Genomic DNA, 20,070 nt, shown 5'->3' with positions numbered 1-20,070 from the left:
CAAGCCCACCGCAGCTCGGGCTTGTCAAGCACGGTAGGGAGCTGTTCCTCCACGCAGGGCTTAGCCCCAGCTGGCCTCAACCAAGTCTGAGATGCATCCTTGGCTGGTTTGTACAGGTAACCAGCCGGGGCACAGGTCACTCACTGTAGACCTCAAGCCTTGGGCTTCAGCTGCCCAGCTGCCCAGCTGCCCAGCCTTCAGGGAAAGGCGACTTCCCCTCCCTCGCTTCGACTCTCCCCGCTTCTCTCTCCCTCCCTGCGCCGTGGAGGACCCTTCTGTACAACTACAGAGCCCAGAACGCCCGGAGTGCGCGCGCCGTCTTCTGGGAGTGGTAGTCCCAAGATGCGCGACGGCCCTGGCCGCCTAAAGCCAGTCGGACTCCATATCCCAGCATGCTCATGGGCTTGCAGGAGGGGCGGGGAGGGGAGAGACTGAGAGGATGTGAATGGGGAGGGGGGAGCCCTTCTCCTCCCCCCCCCCCCCATCTTCCCTTCAACCCGGGCAGGGGTGGGGGGAGGGGCCGGGCTGAGGCTGTGGCAGCGGCTCTCAGGGAGGGCTGGGCTGGGCAGGGCTGGGCTGGGCTGAGCGAGGGCGGGACTGGCCCGCGGCGGGCGGACGGGAGAGCTGCGGAGCTAACGGGTCTGGACGCGGGCGGCGGCAGCGGGCGGCAGCAGCGGCGGCGGCAGCAGCAGGAGCAGCAAGCATGGCCCGCGCGGCGCCCGGCGCTGACTGAGGTGCGCGGGCGGGGATGAAGGCGGGTGGGATGCGAGGCGCCCCGGGGCCTCTGGGCTGCCCCAGACCTCTTCTTGCGCGGGTAGCTGGCTTGGCCCGGCGGCCCAGGCTAATCGGATCCGTCCAGCCGTATAACTTCCCCCGGGTCGGGGCTCTAGGCACCCCCGTGTGGGCGGGGGGGGTCCGCTCGTCTTGGCCTCGGTCCGGATCCCCGCCTTCTGCTCCTGCAGGGCAAGCCGCTCCCAGCCTCCCAGGCGCTCCTGTTCCACTGTTTGCCGGGAGACCCCCAACCCCAGCCCCGACTTGCAGTCCACTACCTAATAGCTACCCCCAGCCCCGAGGCACTCCGGCCTCTGCCTTACCTGGGGACCCCTGCCCCGTGCCTTTTGGCCAAGGGGGCTGGTTCCACCATCATCACCCCTCCTCGTTCCCTTTTCCCCACATGGCACTAACCTCAGCACCCTGAGTGGCCCAGTTCTTTCTGATAAGACCTAACAGCTTGACCTCTTTCCCACTTTGAGACAACAGTGCAAGGCACAAACTTGGTCAATGCACCAGGAAGCTGGCCTGAGCGCGGTGTCTGGTCTCTTGTGTCCCTTCCATGCCTTGCAGTGGAAGTCTTTTCTTCCCTCCAGTCCTTGGCTGGACTAAACTTCCCAGCCCCTGCTGCTACAGCTCAGCCTGTCTCCCCGTTAGCCTTCTACCACGTGTGTTGCCCCCTTCTCCTTCCCATGTTCCACTGTTGGCCCTCTCTGTAAAACAATCACCCTCGCCTCCCCTTGTCTGCTTGCTCGCTGGCTCCAGTTAGCCTTCCGATTTCTGTCTCTGACCAGCTGCATGTGCCTCACAGCTTGCTTTCCACCTGCACCAGGGACCAGAGATTGGTCTCTGGTGGTGGTCTGCAGAGAGGGAAAGGAGAGGAGCTGATGGGTGGTGGAAAGGGACCTGCAAAGTGAGGGGGTCAGGGACCTGGTGGGTAACTCACAGTCCTGCCTTGTCTTTGGGACACATGTGAAGGAGCTGGTGGGCCATTCGTTCTTCTTCTGTGTGGGCAGGGGCACTGCAGTCCCATTGTGAGGGACGGCGCTGGCACCTATCTTTAGGAAGAGGACTCTGGGAGACCACACACTCGTGTGCTGCCTCCGGCTTTTAGATGTTGCGGGGAGGGGGTCGTCACCCTGATTGCCGAGAGAAGGATGCCTGCTGGGTGCTGTGAGCTCTTGGGGCAGGAAGCCCAGCATCTGTGGGCGGTGATCTCATGTGTAGCTGTGGTGCTCAGGATGTGAAGGGAAGAGGGGACAAGGGCTCCAAGAGTTGGCACAGACTTGCCAGGGCAATTCCGTTTTGTTTTGTCTTGTCATCTTCCTTCAACAGATTTTTCTTCATTGTTTCCTTCTATTCCAGTCCCCAGTTTCCCAGTGGGAGGGAGTGGGCGCTGTGGGAGTTTGGTGGGGTCTCAATGAGCAGTCTTGATCTGAGCCAGATGGTTCTCTGCTTCAGGACCCCCACCCACTGCTCCCCTGCAGCTGTGACTAGGATACTTTTAACCTTGTAACTTGAGAGCGTAGGAAGGGACACTAGGGGGCCAGCTGTCTGTACTGGTGTTTATGTCTACATCTATACCCTGGAGTACAAGATTGCTGGGGACCTGTGGGAGTGGCCCTACCCCTGAGTGCCCTTGTTATGATGGGCTGTGGCACCAGAGGACACCCCAAGCAACTTTTTTTTTGAGCTTAAAAACCTCAGCTAGAGCCTATTTCAAGCTCTCAGGGTGTGGCTGCCTGGGAACGTTTGCCTCCTTACTACATGCTAAGTCTCAGGATCTGAGGAGCAGAGTGGGGGAAGGAGTGGGAAAGAGGTCCCTTTGCATTATTCAATGCCACATTCCATCTTGTCTGATGGTGCCTGTGAACTCTATCTGTTGGATATGGATGTTCTGATGTGTGCTCGTTTCTGAAACATCACTGTCTGACTCAGTACTTGGCTCCAGTCAGTATTTGAGTTAAAGCAGAGGGTCTCATGGTTAAGAATCTAGGGCAGGGTTCTTCACACTTGATCCAGGCATTAGGATTCCCTGGAGAGCTTATTAAAGTACAGATTGCTGGACCCATTCCAGAGTTTTCTGCTTGATCAGTATAGATGGCACCTAGAACTGGCATCTCTCTCGAGCCCCTCGAGGCTCTTATTTTGAAAACTACCCATTTGAGTCCTTTACAGTTGCTTAAGAAGTTAACACAGACAGGTGCAAAGTTTTATTTTATTGCATTTTATATGAAAGGGAAGGAGTGACAGAGAGGGATGATTTGTCTGCTGGTTTACTCCCCAGATGCCCTCAATAGCCAGGGCTGGTATGGGCCAGGGCAAAGCCAGGAGCTGGGAATTCTATGCAGGTTTACCATGTGGGTGGTAGAAACGCAAGCATTTGAGCCATCATCAGCTGTTTCACAGGATGCGGATTAGCAGGAAGCTGAAATTGGGACTGCAGCCAGGGCTTGAACCCAGGCACTAGGAAGAGGCTGCAGGTGTCCCGAGCAGTGTCTTAATTGCTGTGTCCAATGCCTCCCTCAGATGGAGGTCTTATGAGAGACCTCTCCTCCTTGCTTCTGGAGTCAAGCTTGTTCTGTAAATTACACAGATTTGGCCTCTTTTCTTTTTTGCTTTTCCATGCTGATTCTGCCTAGGGTTGTTTGTGCTCATGAGACGGGAGACTTGTTGTGTCTGGGACACCAGTCCTGCTATAAACCTTGTGCTGTTGATTATTGGCTAGAAGGGACACATGATCAAACAGAACATTGAGAAGGTAAAACTTTGGAAAAGAGTGACTGCATGCACAAAATAAGGCAGATGTGAGGCAGCCCTTTGTGTCCTGCATCTGTCTCTTAGTCTGAGTGGCCTGGGGCACCTGCCAGGTGAAGTCCTGCCCACTAAATAGGATGCTCGAGAATCTGATTTGTACACCAAAGAGGAGGAGTTATGTTGTGCTTTGCAAAACATTTCCTGTTTGTTGTTTTACAGGCCACTAACAGGTTTAAAAGGCAGGTAATACACCCAGGTAGGATTACTAAGGAACAGAGAAGTACACTGTGAGTCACACAGCGGCACCAGGGCTCATCATTCTGATGCTCCAGCTGGCACCTGCTAAGCCAGTTGCTGAGCCATTTTATGTGAAAGGATTCTGATAGCTTGAATAATGGCTGCCATTCATGGAGTGCTGTCTGCTAGCCAGGAGCTGTGCTACTAGGTGTTCTCATATGCTGGCAGAGCCACACAGCCACACTGGAAGATTGGCAGCATTGTCACTGTTCACAGATAAAGATAAGATATGTGTCAAACTTACAAGACTTGCCCAAATTCCAGTAGGAGAATGTGTAATTGAAACTCAAGTCTTTTGTTTGTTCTTTAAGATTTGATTTGCTTACTTATTTATTTGAAAGGCAGAATGATGGGAAGAGAAAGAGAATCTTCCATCCTGCTCGTTCACTCCCCAATGGCTGCAACAATCAGGACTGGGCCGGGCTGAAACCAGGATCCAGGAGCTCCTTTCTGGTCTCCCACATGGGTGGCAAGGGCTCAATACGTGGGTCATCTTTCGCTGCTTTGCCTGATGACCAGTAAGGAGTTGGATCAAAAGTGGGAAAGTAAAGACCATCTTCCCAGCCATCAGACTGGCTGGAGTTTGGCATTTCAACATTGGAGAATGTTGGTTCCTGGAGCTAAAGCAGGCATCCAGGAGGAGTTGGGGGGTGGGAAGGGAGGATGGCATGCCCTTGTTTTACAGGATTACCGTGATGCTGATTGTACACCACAACCCTGGCAAGCTACTTAATCGGGCCCTCAGTCATCTCAGGTTTGAGGGCTCGCTCTGAGAAGGTGGGGCCGTAAATCCCAGGGTCCTTCTGCTGGGTACTGGTACCAGGTACTCCTTGGGTAGCTCAATGCTTCAGCATCTCTTCCCTCCCTGCTTCATGCGAGGGTGGCCCTCCCTTTCCTTCCTCTGCTCTTCTTTCAGTTTCCAATCCCCAGCTTCTCCCAAATGTTTAGCAACACTCTGAGCCTTTAAGAGAGAAAGGGCCTGCCTGGCTCAACTCTTCCCCAGACACTCCTTGTCTGCTGAGAATGCTTGTTAATAAGTTCTGGGCCTGGCACAGTAGCCTAGAGGCTAAAGTCCTCAATTTGCATGTGCCAGGATCCCATATAGGCACTGATTAATGTCCCAGAGGCCCCACTTTGATCCAGCTCCCTGTCTGTGGCCTGGAAAGCAGTTGAGGACAGCATAAAGCCTTGGGACCCTGCACCCTCATGGGAGAGCCTGAAGAGTCTTCAGGCTCCTGGCTTTGTATCAGCTTGGCTCTGGCCTTTGTGGCTACTTGGGGAGTGAATGAGCGGACAGAAGATCTTCCTCTCTGTTTCTCCTCCTTTTTGTATATCTGATTTGGCAATAAAAATAAATAAATTAAAAAAAAAATCCTGGCTAGCTATTAAGTGGGTAGGCATCTCTAAGTGACATTTTTGTGAGGTGACGGTCTAAACTTGGCCTGCTTTCTGGGGAAAACAGGCTTTACCAGGAATGCCTGCCTGTGTCCCTAACCAGCCATTTTCAGGTAGTTATTGTTGCTTATTTACAAATGGTTGTTGTAATTGCAACATGTTTTCAATCTAGCATGAGTGTTGCCATTCAGGTCTTTCCTAAGGTTGCAGGGAGCTGACTGTTTTCCATTCCTACTATCACCTCCCCCACCATCCCACCCATAGCCCCTCAACTTTCTAGCTGAGCCCTTGGGGAGTTTCCTCTTCTAGGAATGAATGGCAGGAAGAGAAAGTTCTTCTCAGAGCCGAGATCCTCTGCCTGTTAGTTGCAGCGCAAGTGGATACAATATTACCTTCTATTAACAAAGCAGTTACTACTCTGTTACTATAAGTTGGACAAGAAATACCTAGAGGAAAAAATCTAATTTTTGTTTGTTTTCATATAGATGCTAACATTATTTAGTTTTTTTTTTCAAAAAAATATTTATTTGAAAGGAGGGAAGACTGAGAGAGGGAGACAAAGAGATGTTTTATATATTTGTTCACTCCCCAAATGCTACAATATCTGGAGCTAGGTCAGGCTAAAGATAGGAACCAGGAGCTCAGTTAGAGTCTCACACATGAGTGACAGGGATCTTAGTACTTGACTGATGGTCTGCTGCCTCCAAGCGAGTTCATGAAAAGCCAGGACTCAAAGTCCAGTGCAGCAGCCTGGTGGCTATCTTCCTCACCTTGAACACATTGGGATCCCATATGGGTACTGGTTCTTATCCCGGCAGCCCTGCTTCCCATCCAGCCTCTTGCTTGTAGCCTGGGAAAGCAGGTGAGGAGGGCACAAAAGCCTTGGGATGCTGCACCTGCATGAGAGACCCGGAACAAGCTCCTGGCTTCAGATTGGCGCAGCTTTAGCCGTTGCAGACACTTGGGGAGTGAATCATCAGAATGATCTTCTTTCTCCCTCCCCCTCTCTGTATATATGACTTTCCAATAAAAAATACATAAATAAATTTTTTTAAAAAACCAAGAGGGCCTGGCACAAGAGGACCCTGCCCCACGTAGGAGACCTGGAGGAAGTTCCTGGCTCCTGGCTTCAGATCGGTGCAGCAGCACTGGCCATTACAGCCACTTGGGGAGTGAGTGAACCAACGGATAGAAGATCTTCCTCTTTGTCTCTCCTTCCCTCTGTATATCTGACTTTGTAATAAAAATAAATAAATAAATCTTAAAAAAAAAAAAAAGGAGAGAGAGAAAGAGAGAAGCAGGACTCAAACCCAGAAACCCAGACACACTAACATGATGGGATACAGGCATACCAAGTGGTGACTTAACTGCTTTCCCAAAGACCCATCCCTCATTGTGTATTTGTGCAGCAATCTTACTCCACAACAACACACAGGTATGGTAACAGGTTGGTGGGCAACTCCTTCCTGCAGGTCTTCTGATCCTCTCTGTGGAGGAGGAAGTCCCAGAGGTGTAAGGGGGGTGGTTCTGCTGGGGGAAGGGAGCCCCCAGGACCTGCTGGGTCTCCTGCCTCTGGGACTTTGTCCACATCCCAGTTCCTTTCCCCCACTTTGCATTTGGTGTTTGACAGCGTCCTTTCCCCTTTCTTCTTTTTGGCTGGGTATAGGGTGGAGACACAGAGAAGGCAGTCTCACTTCTGTGTGGTTAAGACAGACCTCTCCAGCTCCTGGAAGAATGGCACTGCTGGGCTCAAGAGGTTCTGTGTTGTTGGACCTAACTAGATCTGGGGAGCTCTCCTCTCCCTGTCTGCCTTTTCCCACCTGAAGGAATCAAGTGGGAGGTCCTGCAGCTTCTGGCAGGGAATAGCTTCCTGGTCTCAGCAGCTTTCAGGGAAGAAAATCAGCTGCAGAGGGAAATTGCTGATCTGGAGGGGTCTACTCTAGTGATGAAAAAACCAACAAGTTACTTGTTTTTGTGCCTAAAGGGGCTTTGGAAGGGATGTGACTAGTAGTGAAGAAGGGAGGGTGATAAGTGGATTGTGGGAAAAGTTCTAAGTAAGGTGGGATTTTCCCTGTTGCCACACTGCCACTACACTCCATGTGACCTTCTCTACCCGCCTCCCTTTGCAAAGTTTCTTGAGTTTTAAGGGACATTGGTACCAGTGCTACTTCCCCATGGGTGGGTGAGATTACCCCCTGTCCTCCTTCCCACTCAAGTTCAGTTCAATATAAAATACCAGTCAGTTGGTACAGATAGCAACTTGGTATCAGTGCCAAGAGGAAGCGAAAGTTTCTGTGACCTGTGTTGAAAACAGATAGCAAGCATAAGCTGTGAGGCTGGGTGGGAGAGGTGGAGTCAGGGGGCGGAATGTACCCCCAAAGCCTCTGATGGTCATTTCTGTCTCTTGGGTTCCCAGGGAGCTGCAGGTGTCCTAAGTTTGTGACACCAGATCACATAGGGCGTTCCCAAGGGTCAGCCTTTTCTCTGTTCATTCTGTCTGAACATGCTCAGTATTTCTACGAACCCATGCCTGCTAAACCTCTGGCTGGTTCCTGGGGCTCCAGCTTAGTCTAGGTGTGGGCTACAGTGCACTGCCCAAGAGAACAGTAAACAGTCTGAGTCAAGGAGGTTTAACTCAAGGTCAAAGTGGCAACTGTTTAATGAAGGAATTTCCTTAGTGCCCAAAAAACAATGCACACCTGACATTAGAGCAACAGTGAATAAGTTTTTTGGATGAATGTGAGCATGTTTTTTTTTTCAATAATTATTTAGGGGCTAGCATTGTGGTATAGCAAGTTAAACCTTTGCATGTGATGTCAGCATCCCATATGGATACCATTTTGAGGCCTGGCTGCTCCACTTTCAATCCAGCTTCCTGCTTATGCGCCTGGGAACACAGTAGAAGATGGTCTAAGTGCTTAGGCCTCAGCACTCATGTGGGAGACCTGGAAGAAGCTCCAGGCTCCTGACTTCAGCCTGGCTCAGCCTTCTGCCATTTGGGGAGTGAGATAGTGAATAGAAATCTTTTTCTCTTTCACACTGTCTGCTCCTCTCTCTCTCTCACTGCCTTTCAATTAAATAACAATAAATAAATAAATATTTAAGTGATAGTTATTTAGTTATTTGAAGAGAAAAATGGAGTGGGGAAAGAGATCGGATCTGTGTGCTGATTTACTGCCCCAAATGGCTGCAATACCCATGGCTGGCCCAGGCTGAAGCCAGGAGTCCAGAGCTCCTTCTGGTCTCCCATGTATGTGGCAGGGGCTCAGGTACTCATATTGTCTTCTTTCCCAGGCATGATAACAGGAAGCTGGTTTGAAAGTAGAGTAGCAAATATTTGTACTGGCAATCCAGATGGCAGCTTAACTTGCATCCCCATGAGGCTTTGTTGTTGTTTTAAGACTTATTAATCTTTTATTGGAAAGGGAGATATACATAGAGAAGGAGATACAGAGAGAAAGATATTCCATTCCTGCCTTTCCTGGGTCTGTGGACCTGTTTGCCATTCACCTCGTGCAGAGCAGGGAGAGGAGTCTGCAGGGTTTCTGTTGGCAGCCAGCAGGTTCAGGAGGAAACCAGGGCTGGCTGAGGCTCCCCGAGTGTCAGAGCAGGGCTATTTGGCGCTTACAAGGGGGAAGCAGTTTTTTGCTTGGATCCCAGAGGACCTGAGGGTTTTCACTGTCCAGACTCTGTTGTTGTAAACATATGGGGTTCTTGGTGCCTTAGTTTCTGAGCCCTCTGCTCAGAGCACGTTGCTGTTCCCTCTTTGGGTCACCTCACAGAATTCTCATCTATGAATAAACAGTTTGAATTTCTGTTCCAGTATTTTCTTCCAAAGTACCTGGTTGGTAGAGGAGTGCTGTAGAGCATTGGGGTCCCAGGATGCCTACATGTGGTCTAGAAGTCTGATTATCGCCTTGCCCTTCTCTTGACCTGCTTGTTTGAAACAACAGCTAGCCAGCTCCAGCATCTCCTCGGAGAGCCTAGGGTCTTGTCTGTAAGGAAACTTCACCCCCATTTTCAGTGGTTCTTCCTGCCCATTTCCCAGCTCTAAATCTGGCTGTCCTGAATGCGGTCAAACAAAACCTGCCTGGTCTCTCATTCCTCTCATGTTGCACTGGTCACTGATTAAGCCTGGGAAGGGGACTGTTAATAGGGCTCCTGTGTGTTTCTGTTGCACTTTACCCCATCCCCCTCTGTCCTGTGCTCTACTCTACTCTAGCCAGTGGTGACAGGCTGATCACATGTCATAGCATGGTCACATGACAGACATTTGCTAGGGGTGGAGAATCGGCTTGGGGGCCAGCTTGGGTGATACCTCCTAGTCCAGGGGAAACATAAACACATGGCACCATGCAAAGTCCAAATTGAAAGACAGGAGTTGTTAGGGACTGCAAGGAGACCAGATGGAGCAGAGCAAATGGTCTCTTGGGTCTTGTCCGAGGAGGAGGGCAGGATGGAGGGGTCTGGCCACAAGATAGGGCCTCAAGCCCTACCCTGGGAGGAAGGCCAGGCTTTCCAGCAGCCTGTGGCTGGACTGAGCTGGTCACAGAAGAATTGTGTTTGCAGGAAGTGTGGGCGGGCTCGTTAATGACTGTTCTCACAGGCTGCAAGGCTGCCAGGGGTCAGCCTGATAAGAGAGAAGAGATAGGCTCCTGGTTTTTTTCACTCCAGGACAGCTGCCTTCCCTCTGAGGCCCCACCGACTCTGACAGTATCTTGTAGTGCTGCTCTTGCTATCATCTCTGTCTCCTCTAAAACACAGTCCCTGGCAGTTATCCAGCTGGGTTTTCCTGGTCTGGCCTGGCCTGGCCTGGCCCAGCTGCTAGCTTCCTTCCACATCTAGGGTCAGATGAGGTCTGCTCTGGGGTGCCACGCGGGCAAGGCCAAGCTGATTCTGAGCCTGACCCAGGAGTTTGAAGCCATCCAAGGAATGGGACCAGGGCTCTGGCCGACTGGTGACTCTCAAACTTTCCTATTTCTTTTAAGTCTCAGGGTTACTCTGCTTCTCAGCCAGCCAGATCTGGGGAGTCCTCCTTCTACCCCCTAGCAGGGGAAGGCTGGCTGTTTTGCTTGGGAAGTTGGAAAGCAGAATATGATGGAATTCATGTTTATGAAGATCATTTGGGCTTTCCTGGGAAGAAGTAATTGAAGAGGTTTACTTGATAGACTTGGGGCATTAGTAGTTAGGAGTCTACGATAGGAGATGACAGTTCCTTGGATAGAACTGATGGCTGTAGACATGAAGAGAAATACAAGGATTTGACAGAGATGTAACTTAAAAGCCAGTTTGTGTGCTAATAGATGGCTGTACCGTTTGCAAAGGAAAATCAAGGATGACTTCAGATTTCAGACTTTGATGGATGGCGGTCCCTTTCACAGGAAAGGGAAGTACAGGAAGGGGACTGGGTTTGTGGGACATAAGCTATAGCTGCAATTGTCTTGGGGGCATTGTTGAGTCTGTGGTGCTTTTGGGGTTCCTATGAGGTACCTCACGTAAGGGAGACTCTCCAGGAGTTAGTGGGGCCAATGGGCCTGGTGTCCCACAAGGTGTCTAGTGTCCCTTGAAAAGCCAGAGATGAGTCTGCAGGTTGAGAAATTGTTTTTGGAAACCTGTCTCCATAATATTCATGGGAAGATAACCAAATGGTTCCTGGTAGGGGCCAGGCTTGCACGGAGTAGGGATTCACGCTCCATAGCCAAGGTCCCGGCTCAGGCCATGGCTCAACAACAAAAGCCACAGGTCGCTCTCCTGCCAAATTTTCTCTGAGACTGGGGAATTCTGGCAGTGGGCAGTGTTCTGCAGGCCACCCTTACTGTCTGAATGTCTGGTCTATGCCCCTGGCTAGACAAGTCCTTGGGCTCTGGCCAGAGCTGAGCCACTGCCAGGAATCCCAGCATGTCCAGTACCCAGGTCACTTCTGTTCTTGGTGGGCCTCTGAGGTGGGTTAATTTGTCTGGAATGGGGATTTTTAAATGGTTCCAAGTAGCTCTTTTATGTGAGATGGCAAGTGATATGGTAAAGGGGTTTTGAAAATTCTTTTAAATGAAATGGGAAATGGTTATGCATGCATGCAAGGTTGTGTCACTGGGAGTTTTTCAGTGATAAAGGTCAACAAGAGAACGAAAGGTACTCTAGGATCGGAGGGAGTCTGTTGACTCATGAACGTTAGGCATGGCTGGCATTCAGGGGAGATGGTACCACTCTTTTTTCCTGTGTGTTAGGAGCCACCTACCCATAGTGTAAACCACTGTCCCTATAGCTTTTCTTCCCAGGGTTCCCAAGCACAAAAAAGCACTGAAGTCTTTGTGAATTGGCATCCATGCCCAACCCTAACTCTATCACTGGGTACATTTGATCCTGATTGGTTCGGCCCAGGTTACAAGAAATACAGACAGCAATTTAGGAGAGAAATGGTTATCCAAAGAGGGCTGGATTGTCATCCACTCTAAAGTATTGTGTTAGTACCAAGCATATATTTGGACCTGTGGAGACTTTATGGTAGCTCTACAGCCTTATTTGTATGTCAAAAACACTAAAGCAAACACCATGGATAAATTTCCCTTTTGAAAAACTGAATGCTAGGTGGCCAGCATTATGGCACAGAGGGTTAAGATGCCATCTGCAGTGTCAACATCCCATATCAAAGTGCTGACTGTTCTGGATGTTCTACTGCCATGCAGTTCCCTGTTAATGTTCCTGGGAAAACAGCAGCTGATGGCCCAAGACCTTGAGTCCCTGCTACCCATGTGAAAGGCCATGGTGGAGTTCATGGCTCTTGGCTTTGATCTGGCTCAGACCTATCTGATGTGGCCATGTGGGGTGTGAACTGTTGGGTGGAAGATATTTCTTTGTTTTTCTCTCCTCTTTGATCTCTTTCAAGTAAGCAGTAAGTCAATCAACCTTAAAAACAAACAAACAAACAAAAAACCCACAGCCCTGAATGCTAGGATGTAAACTAGAATTTTGAATCATTGAGTCATTGAATTTATAGATCAAGACATAGAGGTTGAGAAGCATGTCCATGAGATCCACATACCAGGATGTAGACTGAGACAGGAACCCATGGCCCCCCTTGGCTGGAGGCTCTTGCTAATTTCTCAGATAGAAGCCCTTCTTTGTTCTTGCTGTTTATCCTCAAGGAATTGTTCATTGCTTGGACTGTTGGTTCAAGAGCTGACCTGAGCAATGTTTCTTCTATGGTCCAGGGCAGTCTGAGTGAAGACTGGTATTGGGAGGTGGGTAAGACACTCCCCTGGTACTAATAAATAAAGGAGACATTGGCTGTCTGCATTCTTCCTTGGGACCATCTCCATCCCACACTCTGTCTCCTGTCATCTTGGCTTTTAGATTTGTTCCTTTTTATTTATTTTTCATCTACTTGAGAGACAGAAACAGAGATCTCCTATGTACTGGTTGACTTCTAAAATACCAGGAGCTGGGAACTCCCAGCGGGTCTCCCATATGGGTGGGAGAACCTAAGTACTTGAGCCCTCACTGACTGCCTCACAGAATGTTACCTGGAAGCTAGATTGGAAATGATACTGATACTTGAACCAGTGCTCTGGGAGGAGATGCATTTGTTCCAAGTGGCTGCTGTGCGTTCTGGATTGGGGGTGGGGGGGCAGATTACCAGCTGGGAATAGTTGTGGTCCCTTGTCTTTTCCTTCGGAAGAGAACGCCCAGGGCAGTGGCACCAAGTTCAGGGACAGAAAGAGGGGGAAAAAATTGTTCTCTTTTGGTCTTAGTTGCCCGTTATCTCCCATTGTGAAGGTATGATATTTGACCCACTTGGCAAAACCAAGAGTGGGGTGTTATAGTAATGGGATAGTGGTGTGTTCTGTGTGTTGAGCCTCTGACTTAGCAAGAAATCTCAAGTTTAGCCGTGTCTAGGCTTCTTGTCTCAAATGAGTCACTCTCCTGGGCTGTTGGTCTAGAAAGGGGGAACTTCCAGAAAGGTCTCGGACTGTTGGAGAGTATGGTGTTAGAGGCTAACAACGTGCTGCAGGTTTGGGAGCTTAGGGGCAGCTCTCAACAGGAGAGGGGAGAACCCTGCACTCAGGTTGTGAGAGGTGGACCTCCTCTGACCATCTCTGTCACGCAGCTTTCCTCCTGCCCCTCAGATGTTTGCTGACAGCCAGTTTCTTTTGAACTCTGTCAGTCCATACTGACCACTGTGTCCTGTCCTACCTTTCCTGTCCAGCACCTAGAGGCCCCTGGTCTGCCTGTTTCTGCATGAGACTAGACCTTTTTCTTTTCTTCTTTTTTTAAATTTATTTAATTTTTATTGGAAAGTCAGATATACAGAGGAAGATCTAACATCCGTTAATTCACTCCCCAAGTGCCCACAAGGGCTGGAGCTGAGCTGATCTGAAGCCAGGAGCCCGGAGCCTCTTCTGGGTCTCCCATGAAGTTGTAGAGGCCCAAGGTTTTTGGGTTACCCTCTATTGCTTTCCCAGGCTACTAGCAGGGAGCTGGATGGGAAGCTGGGCTGCCAGGATTAGAACAGGCACCCATAAGGGATCCCAGAGCATGCAAGGTGAGGACTTTTAGCTGCTAGGCTACTGCTCTGGGTTCGACATTTTTCTTTTTAAGGTTTATTTTGTGTATTTGAAAGGCACAGAGACAGGGAAAGGCACTGTTGGTTCACTCTCAAAATGACCACAATGGTCAGGGCTAGATCAGGACAAAACCAGGAGCCAGGAAGTCGAGTTACTTTGACCATCTTCCACTGCTTTCTCAGACACATTAGCAAATAGTTAGATCAGAAGTGGAACAATCAGGCTTAGAACCTGGCTGTAAATGGGATGCTGGTTCCTTGGAGCAGGTTTTAAATGGTCTCTCAGTCTTAGGCTGTGCTCCCTTCTTCCTTAGGCTAAGCCGTAGTGTCTCTTTTTATCCCTGCCTCCTTCGTTTCTGTGAGGCCATCTTATTGATAATCCCTTGGCATGTAGCACTTCACAGCCTGGCTGCTGTGTATTCAGTCTTTGCAGAGACTGTGTGAGTCTTGTAGGACACGTGTTATCATGCCTATTTCTTGAAGATAGGACCTGAGAAATACGGTTTGCCCAAAGACACACTCTTGGCAACTGTCAGAGTCAGTCTGCAATCGAAGTCTTCTGGCATTCATCTATAGTTCCTTGTTAAAGGTCAACTTACAGATACGTGTTGAGTTAAGGTTGCCCCAGCCTCCCTAGGGAAGGCAAAAGACTTTGAAAAGAGGCTCCAGGTCTCACCTCCTCCCAGCCCCAGGTCGCCCCTGCACAGTTCCAGACATGCCAGCACCATCTATCTTGGCAGAACTTGCCTAACCCCAAGATAATATGATAAAGTCTGACAGTAAAACCCACTCCCTGGAAGCCATTGTAATGGACCTAGGGCCTTGGGTCCCTCCCCTTGATTCCACCCTTCCTCCCCCCTGAAGAGTGTCATCAGTAGCATATGTTGTGACGGATCATCTGAGCACAGAGCTTCTAATGTGAGAAAGATCACACATTGAGGACAAAAAGGGGCACTGGGGAGCACCCCTGACTTGCCCCAGCTTCCCTTTCCTCATTCTAGAGTGATGGTTGGAGCAGTGCAAGTGGAAGGTCCTCTTTGGCCTCCTCCTAGCAGTTGATTTTGCCACTTGCCAGAGGTGCTAAAGTGATTACCTAGCAACCAGGGCCCAGCCTGAGTGGGTCACAGCGTGTTGCCTGCTCCTCAGTGAAGAGGACAATTGCTCAGCCAGAGCCTAGCGAAAAATGAGAGCAAGTGGGTGCTGGGGGGATTCGGGCAGTGCTGCTTCCTAAAGCCACCTGCGAGGTTGGTGCTGGAAGTTACCAGATAGCACCAGGCTAGCCACAGTGGTATCCTGACCATGCTTCCTAACTCTGTGAGAAAGTACATGCCCAGAAGGCACAGCGGCTGAGTAGGGCCTGGCTCTGTTCTCCTCCTCCATCTTTTTATTCCATTCGTCTCCACCTTGACACCTGGGAGAGTGGGACGGGGGCATCCCTGGTAGTCTTTCAGCATGAGCATGGCCTCTGACAACTTCCAAGTTTCCATCAGCATACTGCTACAGGCCGACCTTACTCAATATAAAGGGACAAGCCAGGTATATGAAGAGTAAAAACAGCCGGCTCATAAAGCACAGATTATTTCTTTCTTTCCAGGACTTTCAGACCCTGCCCTGCCCTACCACTCCTTGGAGATAGGTGCCTGTAGGGTCAGCATTCCCTTGTATGCCCTGTTGCCAGGCTCTGGGCGCTGACATTGGCCTAGCTCTCTGTCTTCCTCACTCATTGCTGCCCCAGCCTCCTCTCACCCTGGACTCATTTGCTGTGGGAGGGAAGGAGAAAGGGGATGTCTCCTTCTCTAGATTCCGCAAGGGATTGATACCTACATAAATAGACCTAGGAGTGCAGTCAGATTCCTAAGCAAGCCTTGTAATAGGACCCTTTCCTTGACTGGCACTTGGGCCCAGCACAGCCCCCAGGCTGCCACACTAAGGGCTGGTGATTCTCCACAGTGTCATCTTGGCAGGAACTATAGAAGTCTCCCCACCCAATGCTTTCCTCCCACTGGGCCCCAGAATAGAAACTGATAAGAAGTTGGCCTGCTGATGGAGGTTTTTTGGGTGTGTTTGGGGGGAAAGATTGTTCTAGGTTTGAAAGAACAACAACAAAAAAAAACTGACTTTGAAGTCCTGTGGTGCTGCTGAAGGAAGTAGATAAGAACATGACCTCAGAGCTGTCTCTGATCTGCAACACCCGGCTGGTTTCTGGGTGGGGCCGGAACTCTGCTCAACTGTGGATGGCTGAGTGCTGCCCACCAGCACCCAAAGTAGAGGGTTCAGAGGATGCCACAAGAAATCTAGAAACCTGCCACCTCAGGGAAGGTGGGGGGCAGGATGGATTCAAAGAGGAAGGTTGAGTCTATAGTTGCAGCCTGCTGCCCTAAACCAACTTAGCATCAATATTTCACTAGCATTTATTGCATTTATTGCTCTAGGTAAACCATGGGAACAGATAACCAGCTCTGCCTCATTACAAAATTGGGACTTGGGTCCAGTGTTGGTGTAGCAGGATAAGCCACTGCGTACAATATTGGTGCCCTATATGAACCCCAGTTAAAGTCCTGACTGTTCCTCTTCTGATCGAGCTCCCTGCTTATGTGCCTGAGAAATCAGAGGAAACTGGCCCAAGTACTTGGGCCCCTGTACCATGTAGGAGATCTGGGTAAAGCCCCTGGTTTCAGTCTAGCCCAGCCTTTACTGTTGAGGAGGCCATTTGGGGATTGAACTAATAGATGGGAGATCTCTCCCTCATTCTCTTTCGTTTCCCCTGCCCCTCTTCACTCTTGCCCCCTCCCCTTTCCTTCCCTCTTTAATCCTGTAAGCTTCTCAAATGAAGTAAGTGTCTAGACCTGGGGTGTTAGGACTTGGGTACTGGTCTTAGTGTTCAGCTGCCTTTTGATGCCCCCTCGGGAGGGCAGCCATCCTGGGGGAAAGCTGTTAGTGTCAAGAACCCTGAGTGGCGGACAGGCTGGTGGGGCTGTAGGGAAGTTCCAAGCAAAAACCCCTCCCTCTGCTCCTGCACCAGGCAGGAAGCTGGCAGGGAGGGCCCTCCACGCCATAGAAGGAGGGGCTTTGCAGCAGGGCTGGTAATGCAGCCTCTGGTGAGGATGGAGGACAGGCTAGGGCTCTGCCCCTGCTGGCTGCCACTCCCTGGTGCAGAGCCATAGGTACTTGTTGAATGAACACGTCTTCTGCTTTTCTCTTGCAATTCAAAACATACTTAGACAAGCACAGGAGGAAAGGAGGATCCTGATAGCTTCTCCGTGGCCCTTCGGTAAACATCCGTGGTGTGACTGAGATCAGAATTATAAGCAGAGATGAATCATAAGCCAAACCACCTGGTGCTTTGAACCCTGTCTTTAATGGAAATTAGAGCTGACTGTAAGTGCCCTGGGAGGGGGTGCAGTCAAGCTCAGTTGACCTTGGAGGCCCATAAGAAGGTGGAGTTGGGAGATGAAGATCCAAACCTCCAGGTTGCCAGACTCCTCTCTGGCTTCCCCTGGTTTCCCCTTTGTTTACATGGCTCCCTCCCTGCTTGCTCCACAAGTCCTCAAAGCAACTTAGAAATCTCTCCCTACCTCTTGACTTTCAGGGCCCCCCAGTTGTCTTCAGCCTGTCTTCAAGCCTGAGGCTTGCAGCCTTACATAAAAGATCCTTCTTCCCCTTGCAATCTCTAGAATCTGCGGCTGAGCTACAGAACCACAGGCGGGCAGCTATGGCATGGGACCTGCTCCTGTCAGGCCTCCCTCTCTTCTTGGTGGTCTGATGAAGTAGAGGCTAGGGAAGAGATGACAGGCCTGTGATCTGTGTGCTCTGTAACAAGATGGGCCCAGCACTCTTCTCTGCTCAGCCTGGGGGCAAAGGCTCGCCAAGGCTGAGCTGGCTGTGAGGCCTTGGCCTTCTTGGGATGTGGGACCTGCCACTGGGGGTAGCAGTGCCTGTAGTTATCCCAGGAAGGGAAGCTAGAGAGCAAGGTAGGGGCAGGCCAAGGAGAGGCTGGACGAAGGGAAGGATGCACATCCAGGGCAGGGCTGTGACCTTCAACCTGATCAATCTAGGACAGAAGCCACTGAGCTAGGAGCTTTTGGCTTCCAATCCTTTCACAGTGCCTTCAAGTTGGACTCTGGGACACTGCAGAAAGATCAAATGGTCAAATAGTAGTTTTAAAGTGGCAAAGCCAGCTGGCAAATCCAGGTTTTTTCTAGACACTTTGTTCATTTGTACAGGCTTAGAACTGAAGTGGACACACTTAAATAAGCTGGAAAGCCCCTGCTAGGGCCAACTGCAGCCAGGAGCCTGCAGCTCTTAGAGGAGCAACAGGAAGTTCCATGTGAACTGTGTCTGCTGACAGAAACTTGAAAGTGGGGCACTTACCCATGCCTGCCGACCAGGCATCTGCTTGGGTGCTTACACACACACACACACACACACACACACACACACACACACACACACACACACACATATCTTTCCTGTTGCCTCAGATCTGCTATGATCTGGCTTACCCTGAGCCTCAAGTTTGTGCTGGTCTGGGAGAAGCTGCAGAAAGTACTTCCTTGCAGAATGTCAGCACCAGGGGGTGGGCAGGATGTTATTAGCAGTCCCTCTGCACGCTTACAGAATTGATAAAAAAAAAAAAAGTTTGAAAACATTTCTTCATAACCGTGACTTCTTCTGAGGTTACATATGGAGAAGATGCTCAGTTGGGCAGGTGGGTATTGATGCCTATTATTAAGAAACAGGAATTATGGGCCCGGCGCGGTGGCGCAAGTGGTTAAAGGTCCTCGCCTTGCACGCCCAGGATCCCATATGGGCGCCGGTTCTAATCCCGGCAGCCCCGCTTCCCTTCCAGCTCCCTGCCTGTGGCCTGGGAAAGCAGTCGAGGACGACCCAAAGCTTTGGGACCCTGCACCCGCGTGGGAGACCCTGAAGAGGCTCCTGGCTTCGGATTGGCATAGTATCGACCCATTGCGCTCACTTGGGGAGTGAATCATTGGATGGAAGATGTTCCTCTCTGTCTCTCCTCTCTGTATATCCGCCTTTCCAATAAAAAAAAAAAAAAACAGAGCAATACATTAAAAAAAAAAAAAGAAACAGGAATTAAAATGTGGTTTTTGTGCCCTCAGAATTTGTTTTCTAAGTGAGGGAGACAGGTACAGATGAGCAGTGTAGGATCTTAATATATGTGGGCCACATTTAACTTGTGCTCCAAATTACTTCACAATCCCAAGAGGGTGGCATATGATGAGAGATGAGCCTTGGAGAGGAGGTCCTGGTTTATGGTTCTCTGAAATGCTCTCATGGTTATGAAATCTCACCTTGACCCCATGAATAAAGATACACTTCTTTTCCCCTCAAAAAAAAATATATATTTTTTTTAGTTGAGGCAGTGTGAGAAAGAATAATTTTCCATTTGCTGGTGTAATTTCCAAATGGTTACAACAGAGAGGTCTGGACCAGGCTGAAGTCAGGAGCCAGGAACTCCATCTGTGTCTCATACATGGATTGTAGAAGCTCAAGTACCTGAGCCATCCTTCCTAGACATATTAGCAGGGAACTGGATCAGAGGTGGAGCAGCCAGGTTACCAACTGGCACCCATATGGGATGCCAGCATTACAGGGGGCAGCTTAACCTGCTGTGTCTGCCCCAGGGTATCTTCTTTTTTTTGATAGGCGAAGAATCTTGACCTAGGAATTAGAAGCATTTTGCTGCTTGCTAACAGCCTGGAATGGAATTTGGCTCTTAAATCCACCTCTCTGTTGATGTACGTTGAAACCTTAGGTTGCTTGTCAGAGGAGAACTGGAGAATCAGGTGGACCTTTCCTTAAAGGTGTCCATCTGGCAGTAATGCATTTCTGACTAGCCCTGTGAAAGGTTCAGAGGTCAAGTGCTGCGGAAGAGGGCTGGTGGTTGGCGTTGCCTTTGTCGGTGTAGGCCTGCTCAAACCACATCTGAAAGATCCTGTTGGTGGAACTGCACATCCCCACCTCTGCCCCCTGCCATGGTGTGGACTAGAAGGGAAAAGGGTTTTCACTTGGGCTTTTATATATATATATATATATATATATTATATTTTATTTTATTGAAAAGGCAGATATACAAAGAGGAGAAACAGAAAGATCTTCCATTTGCTGCCTCATTGCTCAAGTGGCCTAAGTGGCCAGAGCTGAGCCAATCTGAGCCAGGAGCTTCTTCCAGGTCTCCTACCTGTGTGCAGGGTCCCAAGGCCTCGGAGCATCCTCTACCACTTTCATAGGCCTTAACTAGGGAGTTGGATGGGAAGTGGTGCAGC

At 50.0% G+C, this 20,070-nt stretch overlaps 1 protein-coding gene across 1 annotated transcript in view; it reads left to right on the top strand.

Annotated features, from left to right (window-relative positions):
- Positions 1–650: 650 nt before the first annotated feature.
- ST3GAL2 (ST3 beta-galactoside alpha-2,3-sialyltransferase 2) overlaps positions 651–20,070 on the top strand; it is a 45,891-nt gene continuing 26,471 nt past the window's right edge. The window contains exon 1 of the mRNA XM_040982391.1: positions 651–734. The gene's annotated coding sequence lies outside the window, so the exon portion shown is untranslated. The remainder of the gene's footprint in view (positions 735–20,070) is intronic.

This window comes from Ochotona curzoniae, unplaced genomic scaffold (assembly GCF_017591425.1).
Source record: "Ochotona curzoniae isolate NIBS_2020 unplaced genomic scaffold, NIBS_Ocur_1.0 contig_3622, whole genome shotgun sequence".
NCBI lineage: Eukaryota > Metazoa > Chordata > Mammalia > Lagomorpha > Ochotonidae > Ochotona > Ochotona curzoniae.
This window is presented reverse-complemented; position numbering and strand designations above follow the sequence as displayed.